Source organism: Berghia stephanieae, chromosome 4 (genome assembly GCF_034508935.2).
Source record: "Berghia stephanieae isolate SIO BIC M18660-M18661 chromosome 4, UCSD_Bste_1.3, whole genome shotgun sequence".
Taxonomy (NCBI): domain Eukaryota; kingdom Metazoa; phylum Mollusca; class Gastropoda; order Nudibranchia; family Aeolidiidae; genus Berghia; species Berghia stephanieae.
In genome coordinates, this window is record NC_088363.1 from 39,614,949 (window position 1) to 39,636,229 (window position 21,281).

General features: G+C 38.3%; 1 protein-coding gene across 2 annotated transcripts in view; it reads left to right on the top strand.

Moving 5' to 3' along the window:
- LOC144970545 (G-protein coupled receptor dmsr-1-like) overlaps positions 1–21,281 on the top strand; it is a 186,540-nt gene that overhangs the window by 54,473 nt on the left and 110,786 nt on the right. The window contains exon 1 of one of the 2 annotated variants that reach the window (XM_078910292.1): positions 12,742–13,144. The exons of the other annotated variant lie outside the window; for it this stretch is intronic. The gene's annotated coding sequence lies outside the window, so the exon portion shown is untranslated. Of the gene's footprint in view, positions 1–12,741; positions 13,145–21,281 lie in introns of those variants that run through there. 2 annotated transcript variants of the gene reach the window in all.

A 21,281-nucleotide genomic window follows, 5' to 3' on the forward strand; every position in this document is an offset into this window, starting at 1 on the left:
TTTTAGTGTCAGGCTACAAGTTATCGAAGGCCACGCAATGACGATGTTACTGAGGGTAATCCCAGAGAGATTACTTATCGTTTCCCAAAATGCCCAGCCGCCCCCTCCTCACCATTTTCCTTCCTTGGTCAAATTGCGCACCCCCCCCCCCCCTTTTATTCCAACCCCTCTTTATTGAAGTTCGGCCAAAATGCACCCCCTCCCAACGTTTTGTTTTCTACCCCCCTCCCTCTTCAATTTGATACATTAGAATAAGGAGGAAAAAAAGCAATGTATCCCACTGACGTGACACAACTTTCACAACATTATCATCTTGACTTAGAAGTGAATGGTCTCCAGTTATACACGCAAATAATACGCTCGTTCAACATCTTCTTGTGGTTTAAATCTATTATCTGTAATGTCAGATTGAGCCAAACCCCGGAAGCGGAATTCGAAGTCTATAATTAACAGAATTACAAAATTTGAATTAATTTTTTTAAATCTAAGAAAGGTCCTTAATTTCTCTAGAGCTGGCTCCTTGTAATCTTAAAAATGCAAATAACTCGGGGAAAGGCGGGGGATGGGGATTGAATGGGCGGGGGGTGGGGGGGGGGGGGGGTCCAGATGTGTCATTTTTCTAGGGCATGGGATACTGTGTCAGATTGATTCTCAGAATATATTCAATGATGTTGTCTGAAAATTTGCACGGTTATCACAGAGAGAATGCACTATGACACCATAGAAAGATTTATTTTTGGCTTATAATCCAATTTATAATTTATTCTTATTAGGCCGGAGAGACGTAACTGCCGAACCCGATAACTGGAGCGACACGCGAATACTCCCACAAACAAACACAAATACCCCCACAAACACCCCCACAAACAAAGACAAACACCCCACAAACAAAGACAAACACCCCAACAAACAAAGACAAACACCCCAACAAAGACAAACACCCCCACAAACAGAGACAAATACCCCCGCAAAGACAAATACCCCCACAAACAGAGACAAACAACCCCGCAAACAAAGACAAACACCCCCACAAACATCCCGACAAACACCCCCACAAACATCCCCACAAACACCCCCACAAACACCCACAAACACCCCACAAACATCCCACAAACACCCCCACAAACATCCCCACAAACACCCCCACAAACACCCCCACAAACACCCCCACAAACACTCCCACAAACATCCCCACAAACATCCCCACAAACATCCCCACAAACATCCCCACAAACATCCCCACAAACACCCCCACAAACACCCCCACAAACACCCCCACAAACACCCCCACAAACACTCCCACAAACATCCCCACAAACATCCCCACAAACACCCCCACAAACATCCCCACAAACATCCCCACAAACACTCCCACAAACATCCCCACAAACACCCCCACAAACACCCCCACAAACATCCCCACAAACACCCCCACAAACACCCCCAACACCACACAATCCCCAAACAAACCAAACCCCCACAAACCCCACTCCCACAAACACCCCCACAAACACCCCACAAACAACCCCACAAACACCCCCCACAAACAAAACAAAACACTCCCACAACACACCAACCCACAAAAACAACCCCCACAAACACCCCACCCCACAAACACCACCCCCACAAACATCCCCACAAACACCCCACAAACACCCCCACAACACAACCCACAAACACCCCCACAAACACTCCCACAAACATCCCCACAAACATCCCCACAAACACCCCCACAAACACCCCCACAAACACTCCCACAAACATCCCCACAAACACCCCCACAAACACCCCCACAAACACCCCCACAAACACCCCCACAAAACTCCCCACAAACATCCCCACAAACACCCCCACAAACACCCCCACAAACATCCTGACAAACACCCCCACAAACATCCCCACAAACACTCCCACAAACACAAACACAAAAACACCCCACAAACACCCCACAAAACAACCCCCCACAAACAAAGACAAACACCCCCACAAACATCCCCACAAACACCCCCACAAACAAAGACAAACACCCCCACAAACATCCCCACAAACACCCTTACAAACATCCCCACAAACACTCCCACAAACAAAGACAAACACACCCACAAACACCCTCATAAACATCCCCACAAAAACCACCACAAACATCCCCACAAACACCCCCACAAACAACCCCACAAACAAAGACAAACACCCCCACAAACATCCCCACAAACAACCCCACAAACACCCCCACAAACAAAGACAAACACCCCCACAAACATCCCCACAAACACCCCCACAAACATCCCCACAAACAACCCCACAAACACCCCCACAAACACCCCCACAAACAAACACAAACATCCCCACAAACACCCCCACAAACATCCCCACAAACAACCCCACAAACACCCCCACAAACAAAGACAAACACCCCCACAAACATCCCCACAAACACCCCCACAAACACCCCCACAAACACCCCCACAAACATCCCCACAAACATCCCCATAAACATCCCCACAAACACCCCCACAAACACCCCCACAAACATCCCCACAAACATCCCCATAAACATCCCCACAAACACCCCCACAAACACCCCCACAAACAACCCCACAAACACCCCCACAAACAAAGGCAAAACACCCCCACAAACACCCCCACACACACCTCCACAAACAAACACAAACATCTCCACAAACACTAGACCGACGTAGCCTCACGTGTAGTCTATTAATCTTGTTTTGGATTAGTTCTCACTATAATATGTATCAGTCAAATTGTAGACGTTCAAGATTACACAATGTTGTATCCGATTGGCCGTATGTTGTGAGTATTTTACCATAGCGCATAGCATCGAAGGATGAGTAAGGATGCGTGGGGAAAAAAATAAAGGATGGAGTGTATGTATGTGTGTGTGTTTGTGTATGTGTGTGTGTGTGTCTGTCTGTGTGTGTGAGGAACGAGGGGTGGGGGGGGGGGAGGAGGAGGAGAGGGAACGCGATAAACTAGAATAAAATGAAGACATGGAAAAGATCATCGCCACCAGCTGGTGTTATGGAAAACAGTTTCCCATCGGAAATCAATGGAGCGGATTCAGCGGCTTCGAGCACTGAGTCTTTCAATGTCTTATTTCCGTGAAAACAAATCATATGTGAGCTAATAAAACTAAATAACTGAATTTTAAATATGTGTTTAAAAAATATATATATTAGCTATTTCTTGAATGGAAAGCAAGCCTCATGGTCCTTCAGATCCATTCGGCCCATGGAGCCGGAGTTTATCCCTGTTTCTATAGCGTGAAGAGGACAATAGCAATTGCTTGCTATCCTTTGAATAGGATCATAGCCAATCGCAAAGTACTTCCCGTCAAACCTTATAGACTCAGCTACTCATTCACTGATTGCTTAATGGACTGGGGAGGGGGGGGGGGGTGGGAGGGGGAGGGGGTCAGAAAAATATCTGACTACACTACTTTGAGTGTGAAGCGAGTGCTCTACCAACTGAGCTATCGGGACCCTCAAGCTCCATGGTTTGGATCTTTTTTCGTTTATGTAAAGCTTTTCTGACATGTTCATGCTATGAGCATAGTTAAAAAAACTCACAATATCCGCCAGCAGATATAACGTACCAATTCACAAAACTATGTGTAAACCTTACGGGTTTATAGTCTGATTAATATAATTTAGTGAGAATTACTTTTTAAAAATGGCTGGCTAAAAACAATAACACAGAGCTGAGTGACGTCAATTTTGTTCCTTGAGCTTGAGTTTTAACTTTTTATATATCGGAATATTCCCTAAACGTGCTCAAAGAGCTTTACAAAGGGTCCCTGGTCAAGAGCAACAGGTAACATATAAACCGAGACATGGCGCCTGATAAGCGAAATTATACTTTTTTCCGACTATTTCAATGGCCAGATACTCATTTTACACCTTAGCATGTTTGGAGAATTTGAGTAAAGAGCCTTTTCCAGGGACTCAGCTTTGCGCGGAGCAAGGCTCTAACCCAGGACCTTCGACCCAAAAGTGAGTGTCATAGAACAAGACCACATAGTCGTACGTAAGTTGATAATATGAATTATCGCCTCACCATTATCATCATCATCATCATCATTATTATCATCATCATCATCACCATCATCATCATCATCATCATCATCATCATCATCATCATCATCATCATCATCATCATCGTCGTCGTCGTCGTCGTCGTCGTCGTCATCATATCATCATCATCATCATCATCATCATCATCACCATTATTATTATCATATATTATTATTATTATTATTATTATTATTATTATTATTATTATTATTATTATTATTATTATTATTATTATTATATTATTATTATTATTATTATTATTATTATTATTATTATTATTATTACTTTTATTATTGTTATTGTTATTACTGCCTGTTATTATTGTTGTTATTTCTTCCATCATTGCCATAAAAGGACAATATTATTTTCTCTCGAGAATCCCAAATTAAATGATATCTGATCTCCTCTAACGTCGGTGATGAAAAGCTAAGATGATTAGAAATGGTGATTACCATTTGCTGCCCTACCCCCGCACCCCCCCCCCCTTTATACCCATTCTCTATCACCGGCATGATAAAAAAAAGAAGAGATGGGTTCGAGGCGACGTTTATCTATTTGCAGGTCTGATAACACCAAACTGGTATAGGCTCAATGTTGTCAAACCAACACAAAATAATATTCATAACAACAGTTTTAAAGCAAGCTCATAATAGGATTCAATAGTCTGATGTCACGTCCACCCAGCAACCAGCAGCTTGGTTCTAAAGAAAGAAAATCGGTATTTTGTATTCTTCATGCTGGCTAGACCTTTTTCACATGTCATATGATCAGAATGTATAAAAGTCAAAACATGATCAGATTTATAACGTTTTTCTCCTCTGGATACACTTTTATGCTCGTCGGAGAAGTATTTCATAATTTAAGGTCGGTGATGGAGATAATGGCCTCCGAGAATCAATCAGTTACTATGCGTCATTACGAGAGACGTCACGACTGTTGAATCCTATTTTGTTCGGCTATCAGACCTGCAACAATTTGTACATCGGTTTAAGATTGTTCTGCCAATGTGAGACCAAAATAAAATTTAAAAAATTCAGTTATGCCAGAATAAATGTGTACTTAAAATAATCTGAAGGGCTTGTGAAATGCTTCATATGTCGCTGGAAAAAACAAAACAAACTTGTTTATATATGACCAATTAAACGAGTTTTTGGGAATTTCGAATGAATGTGGGATTGCCCAAGAATATAATACGAATATCCGACAAAACTCATTTATCCAACGAATTGGCGCGACTATTTTAATACTAAAATATTAATAGATTTTAATACAAAAAATGCTGAAACAATAAATGCTTTTAAAAATTCAGTTGATAGAGAACTCAATGTCTTGAAGTACATATTGGATGTATGAGATTTTGCTTTTCAGAAATATGCTTATGATCAAGTGGTCTGTGATAAATATATTGCACCAACTTGAGGGCGAAGTGGCCGAGTGGTTACGGCATTGCACTGTGACCCGGAAGGTCCCGGGTTCGAGCCCCGCTTCAGGCACTTTCTTTGTTTTTCCTTGGGCAAGATTTTTAACCCCCAATTTGCTCACTCGGACAATATCGGTGTTTCCTGTTGACATCAGACATTTTGTTTGATGAATCATCTATAATATTCCTTCGTGGAATGCCTTGGCAATGATATCTTATGATGTCGTGGCGGAAGGGTATAATTTTTAATTTTATCTCACTTGACGTTTTTGTTTGTATATACAAGTGACACTGCCCATGCATCAAATTGATATTTTCTTTTGTTTGTGTGTGACTATTTTATATTTATTTTATTTGCAAATACAACAGGGTATCTAAATGCCCTTTGACCTATGTGGGCCTTAATGAATATGATGGCATGGCATGATGTTAATATTTTTGCACTTCGGCAGGCATTGTAAAGTTAATTTTTACACTATAAACATAGATATATATTAACCAGTTATCTGCCCTTCTTTGGAAAATCACGTAGTTTATCAATTGGCAAGAAATCTCAAGAAATTTAAATGACTCTCATTTTGACAAAAACTCCCAAACCTGGTTCAACTTCCAAAAATGGGGGATTTAACTCTCTCCTTTCCAGCCATTTTCAGGATATTCCTCAAAACTTCACACCCAACTAACACAATTTTTTTTTATCATTTAAACACAATAGCAGTAAGTTTTGCGATAAGACATAATTTCTTTAGCAAAACATGCTCTAGAAAACACTGTGTTCATTTTCTTTAAATTTTATGTTGTGCAAGAGAAATTTGAATAAGAATAATGTTGGTTGTATCGTAACGGATGTGACGATTTCCCTATGGGTGGTAAGGAGAGGGTTAATGAAAATGGTATGACAAGAAATTCGTGATGTCAAAAATACGGTTCCAATTTCATTGGAAGCGTAAAGGCATTCTCCTGGAGGACTGGTTACATACCTTGTGTAAATGATCTTCTGGTTTCAGAGTGATGACATCTTAATCTCTAGTCTTAATAATATATGCTGGTCGTCTTAAGGGGCGGTTTGGGTCTAATTATTAGGAAAATCCTTCTAAAAATAAATCTTGAGATTTTGATGGAAAATGATGTCTTAGAATAATAATATAATTGAAGTTCACCTTCCCAAAATCTACTATAAAGGCAAGAAAAACACGGTCGAAAAGGGTACAGGTAGTAAGAAAAGTGTGAAAAACGGAAAGATATTTTGCTATTTTCTCATTATGTCATTTTTTAGGGGTACTGCGTCAAACATTTCTCAGAATTTCTCACAATTTTCAATGAAATTGTCTGAAAATGTCCACAGTTTTCACATAGATAATGTATTATGTCACCCTAGACATATATTTTTTTTGGATAAGGTATGTGTATTTTTAATTATAATCCTTTAATTATAATAAATTTGTAACATATATTTTGTCATAACATTTTGCTTGATTCTCAACTTTGTAATGTTCTTATAAAAATTTCCTAATCTAAAGCTGTAAAATCTCTCTATGGTGACACATTGTGTCAATGCAATGTAGATAAGAGGGAAGAATATGGAGGTTATTCCTTCATTAGATTTTGTGGAACCTTGCCACAAGATTGTTATATTTTTTTATATGCCGAACCCCCAAACCAGGTCGCAAAATGGGTATCAACATAGATAATGTATATTTTTCACCAATAATGTTGTTTTATAACCTATAATGACGACACGTAATGACGAACGCTCTCCTTCCCCCGCATATATGAAAATCGTCACATTCGTTACGATGCAGCCAACATTTACCGCATTTTGATTTCTTTTGTATACACCACAATATTTAAACAAAAGTTGTTGCTATAGTTGTTGCTATATGTGCGGCTAAGTGGTCTAGTGGTATGACACTCGCTTTCGGATCGGAAGGTCATGGGTTCGAGCCTCGCTCGGCGCATAGTTGAGTCCTTGGAAAAGACTCTTTACTCACATTCTCTCACCGTACTCAGGTGTAAAATGAGTACCTGGCCGTTAACAGCGTTGTCTTTGTCCGAAAAATTGTAATATCGCCTAACAGGCGTCATGTCTCGTCCTACATGTTAAATGTTGCTGTTGACCAGGGACCCCTTGTAAAGCGCATTGAGCACGTTAAGTGGATATTGCGCTATATAAATGCTCAATTAAATTTTTTTTTTTAGTTAAAGTATATTAACACTGTGTTGAAGAGCTCGTTTAGCAGAAAAAAAAAAACATATTTCGCAAGAACTCACAGCTTTTGTATTTTAGTGAAAAAATTTTTTTTTTATATAGATTGGGTTTTAAGTTTTGGGGACAATCCGGAAAAAAGGCCGGTAAAAAGAGAGTTAAAACCGTCCAATATAGGTAATTAAATGTTTTAAAGAAGAAACCCAAATCGCCCCTTAAAAAATCAACCCTTCTCTCTCTTTTACGGACCTAATCCTCATAGTCTGCCTACAAACCCTGCTACTAAAGTAGCAAAGATCTTAACAAGTGTGTATGAAAGGTGCCCGACATAGCAAGAAAAAAAAATACAAGAAAAAAAGAAACATCACACAAAATCAATGAACCATCGCCTCGGGTATGACTAGAAAAAAAAACAAGATCAAGGACAGAGAAAGATTCAGTTCGTTCTTTGACTATTTATTGTAACCTTGAACTTTGATAGTCTGGTTGATATTATAATCTAGTGAGAACGATTCACCGAAATGGCTATCTTGAAACAATAACAAAGGGTTGAATGACGTTTATTTCATTCAATCCAAAGTGAGACTTTAAAACACGCTTTATTTCCTTTCTTCCTTCAACTTTAGGCGACGTATACAATATATGCAGATCTGACACCAGTACCCACTTATGGGCCTAGTTTAACATTGCTGTAAAGGACAATTGTTTACGTCATTTAAATTTTTTTTTTTTGGAGATTCCCATTACAACAATGAGCCCAAAAGGAATTGGGTTATCAGACTTGCAAATAAGTGCACGTCGACATTGCGTAAATAGTAAACAGAAATAATTGATCGAGCAGGGGGAGAGACGGTCGACCGACACTCTGTATTGGAAGAAAGATGGATTTGTTGGGTTGCTGCAATCATTCTCTCCTCTTTCCAACATTTCTCCAACATCCTACCATGGTCACAAAGATCCTACACAATCACAAAGACGTTCCTACCGCCTCCCCTCTCTCTCTCTCTCTCTCTCTCTCTCTCTCTCTTTCTCTCTCCCACAATTCTCTTTCTCTCTCACTTTCTCTCTCTCTCTCTCTCTCTCTCTCTCACTCTATCTCCCTCTTTCTCTCTCTTACGCTCTTTCAACCTCGGTCTCTAACTCTCTCTTTCAATCTCTATCTTCCTAGATCTCTCTCTCTCTCTCTCTCTCTCTCTCTCTCTCTCTCTCTCTCTTACATTCTCCGAATATATCTCTTACCCTATCTTTCAATCTTTCTCTCTCTCTGTCACACACACACACACACACACACACACACACACACACATACTCACATGCAAAGACACTCTCCCCCCTCTCAATTCTCTCTCTCTCTCTCTCTCTCTCTCTCTCTCTATATATATATATATATATATATATATATATATATATATGTATATACAATATTTCTAACCCTTACACTTATCGTGGCCCTTATCCTAAGGCAACTCAGTCGTCCAATCAATTAATGAATCTATGACTCTATTTGTTTTAAGCTCCCGATAAAAAAAAAAGAAGAATGCACATTTACTATACGCATTGTTCATTTTGAGACGTGGCAAAAAAAAGGAACGAAATTCATAATACTCAGCTCTCGTTATTGGTTTTAGACAGCAATTTTGGTGATTAGTTCTCAACCTGAATTTTACCAATCGGACTCTGTTACAAATAGCTTTGTACGCTATATCCGACTGGCGAATGTCATGAGAATATTACCTAAATGCATAGCATTAAATGTGTGGCTATGTAATTTTTATATTATGAACTGTGTTATTATCTTCACTATTTTTGTTTTAATCTCATTTTTTACCTCACAATGGTATGCACGTGTTGTTTAACTTTTTTTTTTTTTGCAATTCGCTGTTCACGGGAACAGTAGTGTAGTCTAATGCACATTTATTTTTACATATTGTATTTATAATGTCGTCTTGACTCTTTTAGTGGGAGCGATCTTTATTCGTGTTTTCGTCCAACCTAGTCATCGATCACATGATTTGTTGCTGTACAACGATTGGACACTTTTCAATCAATGTAAGCACGGAAAGAAAAACGCCTCCAACTTAATTCCACAGACCAGGACATTCCAACAAAACAGCAGTAACTAACTCTACCACAGTATTTCACAAAAAAAAAAACACTGTACATTCACATGAAATTATCATAGCAGTAAGTTCACAATTCCAACACACAGAACCAACACATATAAAAACACTTTCTTCCCAAGAACCATCAAGGAATGGAACATTTTCCCAACAGAAATCCTAGATGTTACCCACACCAACAAATTTGGTCAACTATTAAATATTTATCTTTCAACTCAATAACACAATAGTGGAGAAAGTCACCACACAAGTGTATAGATAGTATGCGCTTGGCTAAGAAGCTCATAACATTGCCATCCGGAAGTATAACGGACCAACACACAAAACTGTATTTATCCATGAACGTTTATAGTCAGGTTAATACAGTTCAGTGAGCATTAGTCATAAACGCGGATTGCAAAAAATAATGATAAAGACCTGAGTAACGTCATCTTCGAACTATCTATAGATAGTATGCAGATGACGACACTCAGGCCTTTGTTATTGTTTTTGCCATCCGCGTTTGTGAGTTATTCTCTCCTAAACTGTATTAACCAGACTGTACAAATTCATGGTTACACAGAGTTTGTGTGTTGGTCCGTTATACTTCCGGATGGCAATGTTGTGAACTCCTTGGCCAAGCACATTCTATCTATAGAATCATCAGTGATGGGTAAAATCGCCTTTTGCAGAGAAAGACATTGAACTTGACCCTGAATGCTGCTTTGCTTATGAAAGCTGTAAGCGTACCCATGTGTCCAAATGACCAATCAGGAAGTTAGATATATCTCAAACCTGTGAACGCTTTTCACTATTTGGGTCATTTTGAGCACACTATGCAATGCGACCAATGGCCTCGAGCACATGGAAAGGTAATATAGATCGTTCCCGTTAAAAGATAACGGCTTATAAAATTTATTCCAACATTCATCGACAATGCCAAAACTATGTTTAATCAACTGTTCATAATAACAATTACTATTTCTGGTATTCATTCGTATGTATAATTTGTATCACGTATGGTTTTTGGACTGTATCTCTCTTCCCCCCCCCCCACTCTCTCTCTCTCTCTCTCTCTTGCTTTCTCTCTCTCTCTCTCTCTCTCTCTCTCTCTTTGTGTTTGAATTGCTTCTGTCAAGCGATATTCACCATTATGAGTGGTTATTAACACTGCATAAATTTCCATTTTATACATTACATTTCACAACTCACACATTCTCTTTCACACACACACACACACACACACACACACACACACACACCCACATACGCACATACACTTTTATGGCGTGGTTGCACACATATTATGTAATGGCTTATGATCGTATAGTGGCTTTTTGATAGATGGTAGTATTATTCCTTTGTGTTGTGTTGTAGATGTTAATAATCACGAAAGAGTTCAAGGGCTAATGAAGATAATTAAATTCACAACATCAAGACATTCAAATCAAGGTCCAGATTCCCAGTTTAATTTCTTACTGCTTTATTTGTTGTGATAAATTCCAAATCCAAATCAAATAGCATGGTCATAATTCAATCAGTTTCATAAATTCCAACTCCGTAAAATCAATCCAAATGTAAAGTCATTTTGCCTAAGTAACCATTTTCAATATACGTATAATATTTCGAAGTCCGTAAAATAAAGATTCTTAGTTGGATGTTAAAACTTGCAGCATACTAGAAAAGTGCAGCTCATAGTCAAGTAGAGTGCAGAATAATCTAGAATAGAATCAAAAGGTAGAATAGAAACACTCTGTTTTGAACCCTATCCCACAATTCTTTTTGGCCACTCCTCTAACTGACTTTGACATCCCAAATTAATATTCAAAACTTGCCTCTTTCAAGTAACAGCGAATCATCCACAACTTGTATATTAAAAACAACAAGAACTTTCTCGAATATTACTATCAAACCCCGCCTCTTATGACATAAAAGTACTTTGATAAATCACGCATTTTATGTATCTCATGTAGTTCCATATCTGAAGCAGACGTCGGAGGTCATCTTCCGCCAAGCTGATCTATCTCTTGCCAATTCTATTAAAGCAGCGCCACCTTTCTCAGCTTCATCTGTCCAAGTTCTTATCCCTTTCAAATAAGTTATTCTTGGTCTTCCTCTTATTCTTTTTCCATGCATCTTTCCAGTCAAGGCGAGTACTTCCAAACCAGGGTGGCGGATAATTTTATGTATAACAACCAAAAAATAGCACCAATCTGTTGCTGATATCCGCTGGGTATTTTACGTATCCCGTGAGTTGCAACGACAGTGTTTTGTGGACACAACGGAGAATAAATGCAATCTCCTGCAGCTACCCCCATGGTTATTTCTAATATTTACCGTGTTTTATTGTCATGTTTTTATCAAAACTCTTGCCTAAATCTCTTGCATAACCTTACTCTCTTACACTTTCTCTCCCACTTAAACACAGAAAATTACGCTTTAAAATACAATACATTATGTTGACCAAACATTCATTCTCTCAAAGTTCAAAAATACAAACTTGAGCTTTTATATACCGCAATATCCACTAAACGTGCTTAAAGGGCTTTACAAAGGGTCCCTGACCAACAGCAACACGTAACATGACGCATGTTAGACGATATTACAAATTTTTTCTCCAACAAAGACAACGCTGTTAACGGCCAGGTACTCATTTTACACCCGAGTATGGTGAGTAAATGCGAGTAAAGAGCCTTTTTCCAAGAACTCAACCATTCGCCGAGGGAGGCTCGAACCCAGGACCTTCCGGTCCCAAAGCGAGTGCCATACCACTAGAACACATAGCCTCACACTCAACATTTCTCTCACTCATTCTTTTACCATCACACACACACACACACACACACGCACGCACACAAACACACACACACATATATACATTCACTCACACAACTCGAGCAGATAACATAACAGCTCACCCACAAAACCACGCGCGATACGGCAAATCATCCAGTGAGCGACACACAGACAGCGAAGACCGATTGGCACCTACCATAGCTTCACTCATCAATTTCTGTGTCCGCTATGCTCCTCACGTGAAGATGCGCATGTGTCTTAATTACCTTTAATTCTCACTGTTCCACACCTGGACAACCCACCTTACCTGTAAACGTTGTCCGTGTCAAAATATCTGGAATAAGTGTGACATCTTAAGTGATTTATTTATTCAGTAGGATATCATTCGATTATACGATTTCCCAACTAAACGACCGAACGGAATAATACGGACGTGTCTTCTCAAGGAATAAATATTATAAAACATTGGAAACGAAATTTTGCTTTTTATTACATGTAATAATTAGAGATTGTGCTTTTTTTCTTACTTACGGTAAGTCATTGATCTTCTATTATAATTAACTTTTTGTAGTTTTTGTGTCGAAAATGTGTGTTTCCAACCTGCTTCGAAACACAGCCCCATCCTTCTTCTCCGTTTCCTCTTTGTTACTTTCGTTGTTTTTGTTGGTCATTTCTGTTGTTGTTGTTGTTGTTGTTGTTGTTGTTGTTGTGATTATTATTATTATTACTATTATCATCATCATCATCATCATCATCATCATCATCATCATCATCATCATCATCATCATCATCATCATCATCATCATCATCATCATCATCATCATATTATTATTATTATTATTATTATTATTATTATTATTAGTAGTAGTAGTAGTAGTAGTAGTAGTAAAAGTAGTAGTAGTAGTAGTAATAGTAGTAGTAGTATAGTATAGTAGTAGTAGTAGTAGTAGTAGTAGTAGTAGTAGTAGTAGTAGTAGTAGTAGTAGTAATAGTATTATTATTATCACCATTTTTATTATTAGTATCATTATTTATTATTATTATTATTATTATTATTATTATTATTATTATTATTATTATTATTATTATTATTATTATTATATTATTATTATTATTATTATCATTATTGTTGTTGTTGTTGTTCTTCTTCTTCTTCTTCTTCTTCTTCTTCTTCTTCTTCTCTTTTTCATCTCCTCATACCAATGCTTAATTAATGCAGCGGAGTGTTCTTTGACACGATAAAAATTAACTTGTCATGCACCGCCGAAAACTCTCTCATGATTAAGAACGCGTCATTGAAATTAGAGAATTAATAAAATAAAAAATTATGGCCAAAGTTCGACTGCACGTTTTAGATTTTTACCTTTTTTTAATACCGTCATTGCTGCCGTCATGGTGCGCAATAACAAAGACCAACTGTCTTTAAAAAAAAAAAATACTGGATATAATGTGCACGACCTGTTTTTTACACCTATGTGATGAATTCGTTTGATATTTATTTGTTTCATGACAACATTTCACTCATTTACGTATTAAACATTGTATGATTGTTCGTATTAATGAATGGTATGTACTTCAAACTTTAACGTTTAGAGTTCTGCTTCAAATCCTCGGAAAAATCGTTCGTATCAATGTTTTTGTCTCGAGAAAATCGAAATGGCGGCGGCTATGTTTACTTCCGACACAAAATTGCACCGCTAATTTCATCTTATTTCGCGATTTGTTGATCGAAGACCTATCCTTCGCTTAATATTATATAAAGCCTTGTATGATGATTTAGAATTACAAAGAGGCATCGAAAATGGTGAACCATCCTCTTGATGGAGTGGAAAGAATTCATGGAAAAGCAATGGAAAGGAAAGCGTTCTCAATTGCCAACAATGGAAAACATATTTTGTGCCATGGATTTGGTATTTTACCATCTGGGAGAGGGTTTTGTCAGATTAAATGTGGAACTGACAAGTATAAATCAACGTTGGTTCCATCAGCAATAAAGGTGTTGAATATTTCATATTACAGCAAAGCCAAGGATAGATGCGTTGACTGATTGACTTATTAATTTATTTAATGTTAGATTAAGTGACCAATTGATAATGATGATGATATTTGGTTTTGAATTGCCAAAAATGTAACGAATTGAAAGTGAAATGAATATGTTTATGTTGTGTAGATCGCACGCGTGAAAGAGAGAGAGGAAGAGAGAGAGAGAGAGAGAAAGAAAGAAAGAGAGAGAGAGAGAGAGAGAGAGAGAGAGAGAGAGAGAGAGAGAGAGAGAGAGAATAAGTGGGAGTGAAATGTCTGTTCAATGTTATAGTTATCATATGGCGTTATTACAAGTGTAACTAAATGACAAATTGCCATGTTTATGGACAATAAAGATCTATTATTATTATTATTATTATTATTATTATTATTATTATTATTATTATTATTATTATTATTATTATTATTATTATTATTATTATTATTATTATTATATCTGCAGGTCTGACATCCGAACGCCGTTATGGGCCAAGTTATGTTGTAAGGGGCAGTATTTTACGTCGTTTAAAAAAGATTCCCATGACAACAATGATCTCATATAATGATTTGGGTTATCAGACTTGCAAATTAGTGCACGTCAATTGTGCACCAATTCACTTATACGCTACGAATTTAAATTATCACACACTTATTAGTATCATTATTGTGCGGCTATGTGGTCTTGTGGTATGACACTCGCTTTCGGATCGGAAGGTCCTGGGTTCGAGCCTCGCGCTCGGCGCATAGTTGAGTCCTTGGAAAAGGCTCTTTACTCACATTCTCTCACCGCACTCAGGTGTAAAATGAGTACCTGGCCGTTAACAGCGTTGTCTTAGTCGGAAAAATTGTAATATCGTCTAACAGGCGTCATGTCCCGTCCTACATGTTAAATGTTGCTGTTGACCAGGGATCCCTTATAAAGCGCTTTGAGCACATTTAGTGGATATTGCGCTATAAAAAGCTCAATTTTTAAATTTTTAAAAAATGTCCATGACAACAATGATCTCATATAATGATTTGGGTTATCAGACTTGCAAATTAGTGCACGTCGATTGTGCACCAATTCACGTATTCGCTACGAATTAAAATTCTCACAGACTTAATGGATTTTGTTGAAAGTATTTTTAGCTGTTATATTTCTCCCAACATTTTGTTACCCAACCAGTTAGACATTTGAACTTTAGCACGAAGCTTTCGCCCTCGCTGATTCTAGTTTGTAAAAAAAAAAAAATTGCTCACTTCATCCTTTAAATTAATTGAGTTACACCGTGTTTTTCTTTTTGTTTGTTACAGGATGTGCTTTTTATTATGTCAGAGTGTACAGTTTTTAAAATATAATTATGCTTTCTCGAATTATTGTAGTCTCGATAGCTCACTAGGTAAAGCACTTGCTTCACACGAAAAGGCACTTGGATCGATATTGGGTGATTTCGAGATTTTTTCGACCCCACACCCCACGCCTCCTGTTTCACCTCGCCGTGATTAGATAGCTGGTTAATTAGATCTAGCCGAAAGTACTTTGCGATAGTCTAGTATCGCATTCAAAGGGTGGTAAGCGATGTGTATATTTATGCAGGTCTGACATCCAAACCCACTTATGGGCTTAGTTTAAAAAATTGTTGTAATGGACAATATTTTGCGTCATTAAAAAAAATATTGCTTTAAAACAATGAGCCCATAAGGAATTGGGTTATCAGACATGCAAATAAGTTCACGTCGGTAGTAAGCGATTGCTATTGTGCGTTTCACGGGATACATTTCTGAGTCCTATAGATAGTATGCAGATGACGTCACTCAGGCCTTTGTTATTGTTTTTGCCATCCGCGTTTGTGAGTTGTTCTCACTAAACTGTATTAACCAGACTATAAAAGTTCATGGTTACACAGAGTTTGTGTGATGGTCCGTTATACTTCCGGATGGCAATGTTGTGAACTCCTTGGCCAAGCGCATGAGTGACGTCATCTGCATACTATCTATAGTTCTTATGGCTCTTTTATGAGTAATTCTCACTAAACATTATTAACCAGACTATAAAATAGTTCGAAGATGACGTCACTCAGGTCTTTGTTATTGTTTTTTGCCATCCGCGTTTATGAGTAATGCTCACTGAACTATATTAACCTGACGATAAACGTTCATGGATACACACAGTTTTGTGTGTTGGTCCGTTACACTTCCGGCGGGTGGCAATGTTATGAGCTTCTTAGCCTATCTACACTATCTATAGATAGTATGCGCCTGGCTAAGGAGTTCACAACATTGCCACCCGGAAGTATAACGGACCAACACACAAAGCTATGTGTAACCATGAACTTTTATAGTCTAGTTAATACAGTTTTGGATGGCAAAAAACAATAACAAAGACATGAGTGACTTCATCTTCGAACTATCTATATTAACCAGACTATACACGTTTAAGGTTACACATAGTTATGTTGGTCCATTATACTTCCGGATGGCAATGTTGTGAGCTTCTGAGCCAAGCGCACACTATCTACAAACCTGAAAGAATACACATATTTATTTTCTGTGATGGCACGATTATTGATCAAGCATTGAGAACTAATGACTGTTTGTTTGACGCAGAACATCGATGGCAAACAAGAGTAATTCGCCTACTTTAGCAGTAACAGTTTCATTCCGATTGTTTACATTGCGACTGTCGGAGGAGGTGTGGTTACGTTCCTTTCACTGGGTATATTATTATATTTATAACTAAACAGGGACTCATTATGATTCTGTTATAATGACTCAATCAATAATATAATACAAATAGCCTGGAGTGTTTACCTTACAGCTTAGAAGAAATTTAAATATTTGGAAGTATTTGGTTTTTTATACAATTTTACTCAATTAAAGTGCAAATATGCCGTAGTCTACTGTTATAATAAAAGTACATTTTAAAAATTTTGGCAAAAAAACTCGTCCTTCAAATATTATATCGATCAATTAAAATGAACATTGACTTGTCTGAAACTCACAAACCTGGGACTTCAAGGAAGATTTCAATGTAGTCTTTGGTTTGAGAGTTTTTTTTTTTGTTTTTGAAAAGAAGAGTGTGATTTGAATGGATCGATAATTGAAGGATACGTTTTCTGGCCATGTTGTCCAAAATGTTTTGGTTCTTTTTTTTGTGTCAGACTTCGGCAGAAATGGTGGGGCTTGAATCTTAAAACTGTCAACACAAAGGCTCGGATACATTTACAGTGCGGTTAATGTCAAACACCCGCCGGCCAAATTATACACATCTAAATACAAAACTATTGTGCAACATTTGGTTATGTGGTCTAGCGGTATGACACTAGCTTTCGGATCGGAAGTCCCTGGGGGTTCGAGCCTCGCTTGGCGCATTGTGGAGTCCTTGGAAAAGTCTCTTTACTCACATTCTCTCATTGTACTCAGGTGTAAAATTAGTTCCTGGCCTTTAACAGCGTTGTCTTTTTCCGAAAAAAAAACTTGTAATATCGCCTAACAAGTGTCATGTCCCGTCCTAAATGTTCAGTGATGATGTTGTGAGTATTTAGGCTAAACGCTCAGCATCAATAAAAGAAGAAAAAAATCTAAATACGAAACAGACATTGTTATCGACGCGACGTAAAACTCGACAGAAATTAAATCTAACGACCCCATGGGTGTGAAATTTTGTTGTTATTGGATTTGTTAGGTCATAGTGTGTCTTGGTTGTCATGGTAATGGTGGTTTTTATTTTGTTTCGTTGTACTGACCATCTTTGTTGTCTTTGGGAGTGGACGTGTGTGTTTGTGTGTGTATGTGTGTGTGTGTGTGTGTGTGGATGGGAGTGCCTGTGGTGGGTGTGTCTATGTGTGTGCGTGTGGGTGGATGCGACTGTGTGTGGGTGGATGGGAGTGCCTGTGTGTGTGGGTGGTGGGTGTGTCTATGTGTGTGCGTGTGGGTGGATGCGTCTGTGTGTGTGGGTGGGTGTGTCTGTGTTGCGAGGAAGGGGGGGGGGGGGGTGCAGGGGATGTTGAGCGAGTTTGTTTTTTTTTAGCTTTTTTTAAAATCAGCTTTTTTGTTGTCGTCGGCGAATCATGCTCTGAACGCCTGAACGTGCATAGTTGAATCCTCGGAAAGGCTCTTTAATCACCGTACTCAGGTGATGAAATAAATACCTGGCCGTGAACAACGTTGTCTGTCCAGTTACCTGGTCAAAATGATGAACTTGAAGCGCTTAATAGAAGGAACGCATGTGACGTGACTTAGCTACTCTTTGTTATTGTTATTAGATTACCAATTTGGTGATTACTTATCACTATATTATATCAGCCTATAGATAGCATGACGTTGACGTCACTCAGGTCTTTGTTATTGTTTTCTTTCCATCCGTGTTTATGAGTAATTCTTATTAAACTGTATTAACGTTCAAAATTACACATAGTTTTGTGTGTTGGTCGGTTGTACTTCCGGATGGCAATGTTGTGAGCTTCTTAGCCAAGCGCATACTATCTATAAACGTTCAAGATTACACTTAGTTTTTGTGTGTTGATACATCATATCTACTGGCGGATGTTTTGAGTATTTTGCCTAAACGCGTAGCATGAATAAGGGGTTTCAGGCTTTAGACAATGGAAGACAAGTCATGACCCCTGTAAGACGCTCCTCCCATCAACAGTCGTTTTTGGCCAGTTACTCATTTGTGACCCGCCGCTCAAAACGGTATTACGTCGGGATGATCAAAGTGCTGAGACCAAATCTATGACCAAAAACATCAGACTTGGGTTGAATCCATGTATGTATTATTGAAGAAAAAATATCGAATTTTAAAGTGCTGAAAACCGAAATTTCGTTTTCTTGACCAGTTAAGCTTAAAATTGACCTTTTGAGACGATGGGTCACATTTTATGTCTGAGTACGCAGAGAAATAAAAAACGTGGATAAAAAAATATCCTTGCTAAGCTCAAAGTGAGACTCGAACCTACTACCTATTTGGCCACACGCCCTGTATCAAGCCACTAAAAAAAAACCTTGTGCTTTTATATAGCGCAATATCCACTAAACGCTCTCAATGCGCTTTACAAAGGGTCCCTTACCAACAGCAAAACGTAACATGTAGAACGAGACATGGCGCCTGTTAGGCGAACTCAGGACCTTCCGATCCGAAAGCGAGTGCCATGCATACCACTAGACCAAATAATAGCCGCACTAGACTACAAAGGAAAAGTAAAGCAATAATAAAAATCCCCAAGTAATTGATAAAATGTCTGTTCCTTCCAGCCACTTGACCATTTAATCTCAGGATCCCCATACCCCCATTAGGGTACGTCGGTCAATGCCCTAACCACTGACCAAGAGCGCAGCCATCGTTATGTTATAGCCTGATACTGAAATCCAAAAGGACTGGCAGTTTGACGTCATTATTTGGTTTTTGCACGCTTAGTGAGTTGTCGTTAGTAGAGCTCATGGAAACAAGTTATTTCATTGGTTGAACTATTGAATACAACTCACGATTTGTTTTCTTTTGTGAAAAAAGACTGGCATTTTGACGTCACTTTTTGGTCAGTGTCAGGCCATAACTTTACGAAGGCCACGCCAAGAGACACCTCGATGACCAGTCACACTGCTGTACTCTCAATAGGGTTCAACAGTCGTGACGTCACTTCCCTCGTAATGACGTATCTTAACTTGTTATAAACTATCGGAACAATGGCGGACGCCATTATCTCGGTCATCGCCCCTTATGAAATACTTCTCCGACGAGCATAAAAGTGTATCCAGAGGAGAAAACCATTATAAATCTGATCATGTTTTGACTTTCATACATTCTGATCACATGACATGTTAACAAGGTCTAGCCAACAAGAAAAATTACCGATTTTCTTTATTTAGAACTATTAATTTTAGGATGATTAAATACAAAAGATAATTCCTATATGAATCCTTTAATAAGATAAGATAAGAACCAATCTGCTGGTTACTGGGCGGACGTAGCATCAAATTATTGAATCTTATTGAGGAAGTCTCAATCCTTCCCAGCCACTTGAAGCTTGTCCATTTAATCTCAGCATCCCCATTAGGGTACAGAATACCGTCGGTCAATGGCCTAACCACTGACCAAGAGACACCTCGATGACCAGTCACACTCTGTACTCTCAATAATAACTGAAAAAAAAAACGTTTTTTAAATTTTGACTAGAAATCTCTTCCTTCAAATATCGATCGATTTAAACGATCCTAATCTTGTTAAAAAAACCCTCAAACCTTGGACTTTTCAGGAAGTCTTGAGGGAAGTCCCAGGTTTAAGAGTCTTCGCCAAAATGAGGGTCATTATAACCGATCGATATATGGAGGAATTTTATGGCCAAAAAGTTAAATACATCATTTTCTTTTTTACTGTACGACAAGTTCAGTCTATTAATTTTTTAAAATGCGCCATTAAAAAAATCAAATGTCGTATTTCGGACTTTTTTTTTTTTGGACGAGATTTGAGTTATCTTGTTTATTGGATCGCTTTTCTGGAGGACGATTTTTCTGGCCAAAATGTTAATGAAGCGATTTTTAAAAGCGAAGTGGCAATTCGGACTTGAGTCCTAATAGCGCCCCCCCCCCCCCACTTTCTGAAAATTTTGTGATGTACAGTAAGAGAAATCAGAATGAGAATATTGTTGGTTGCATCGTGACGTATGTGACGA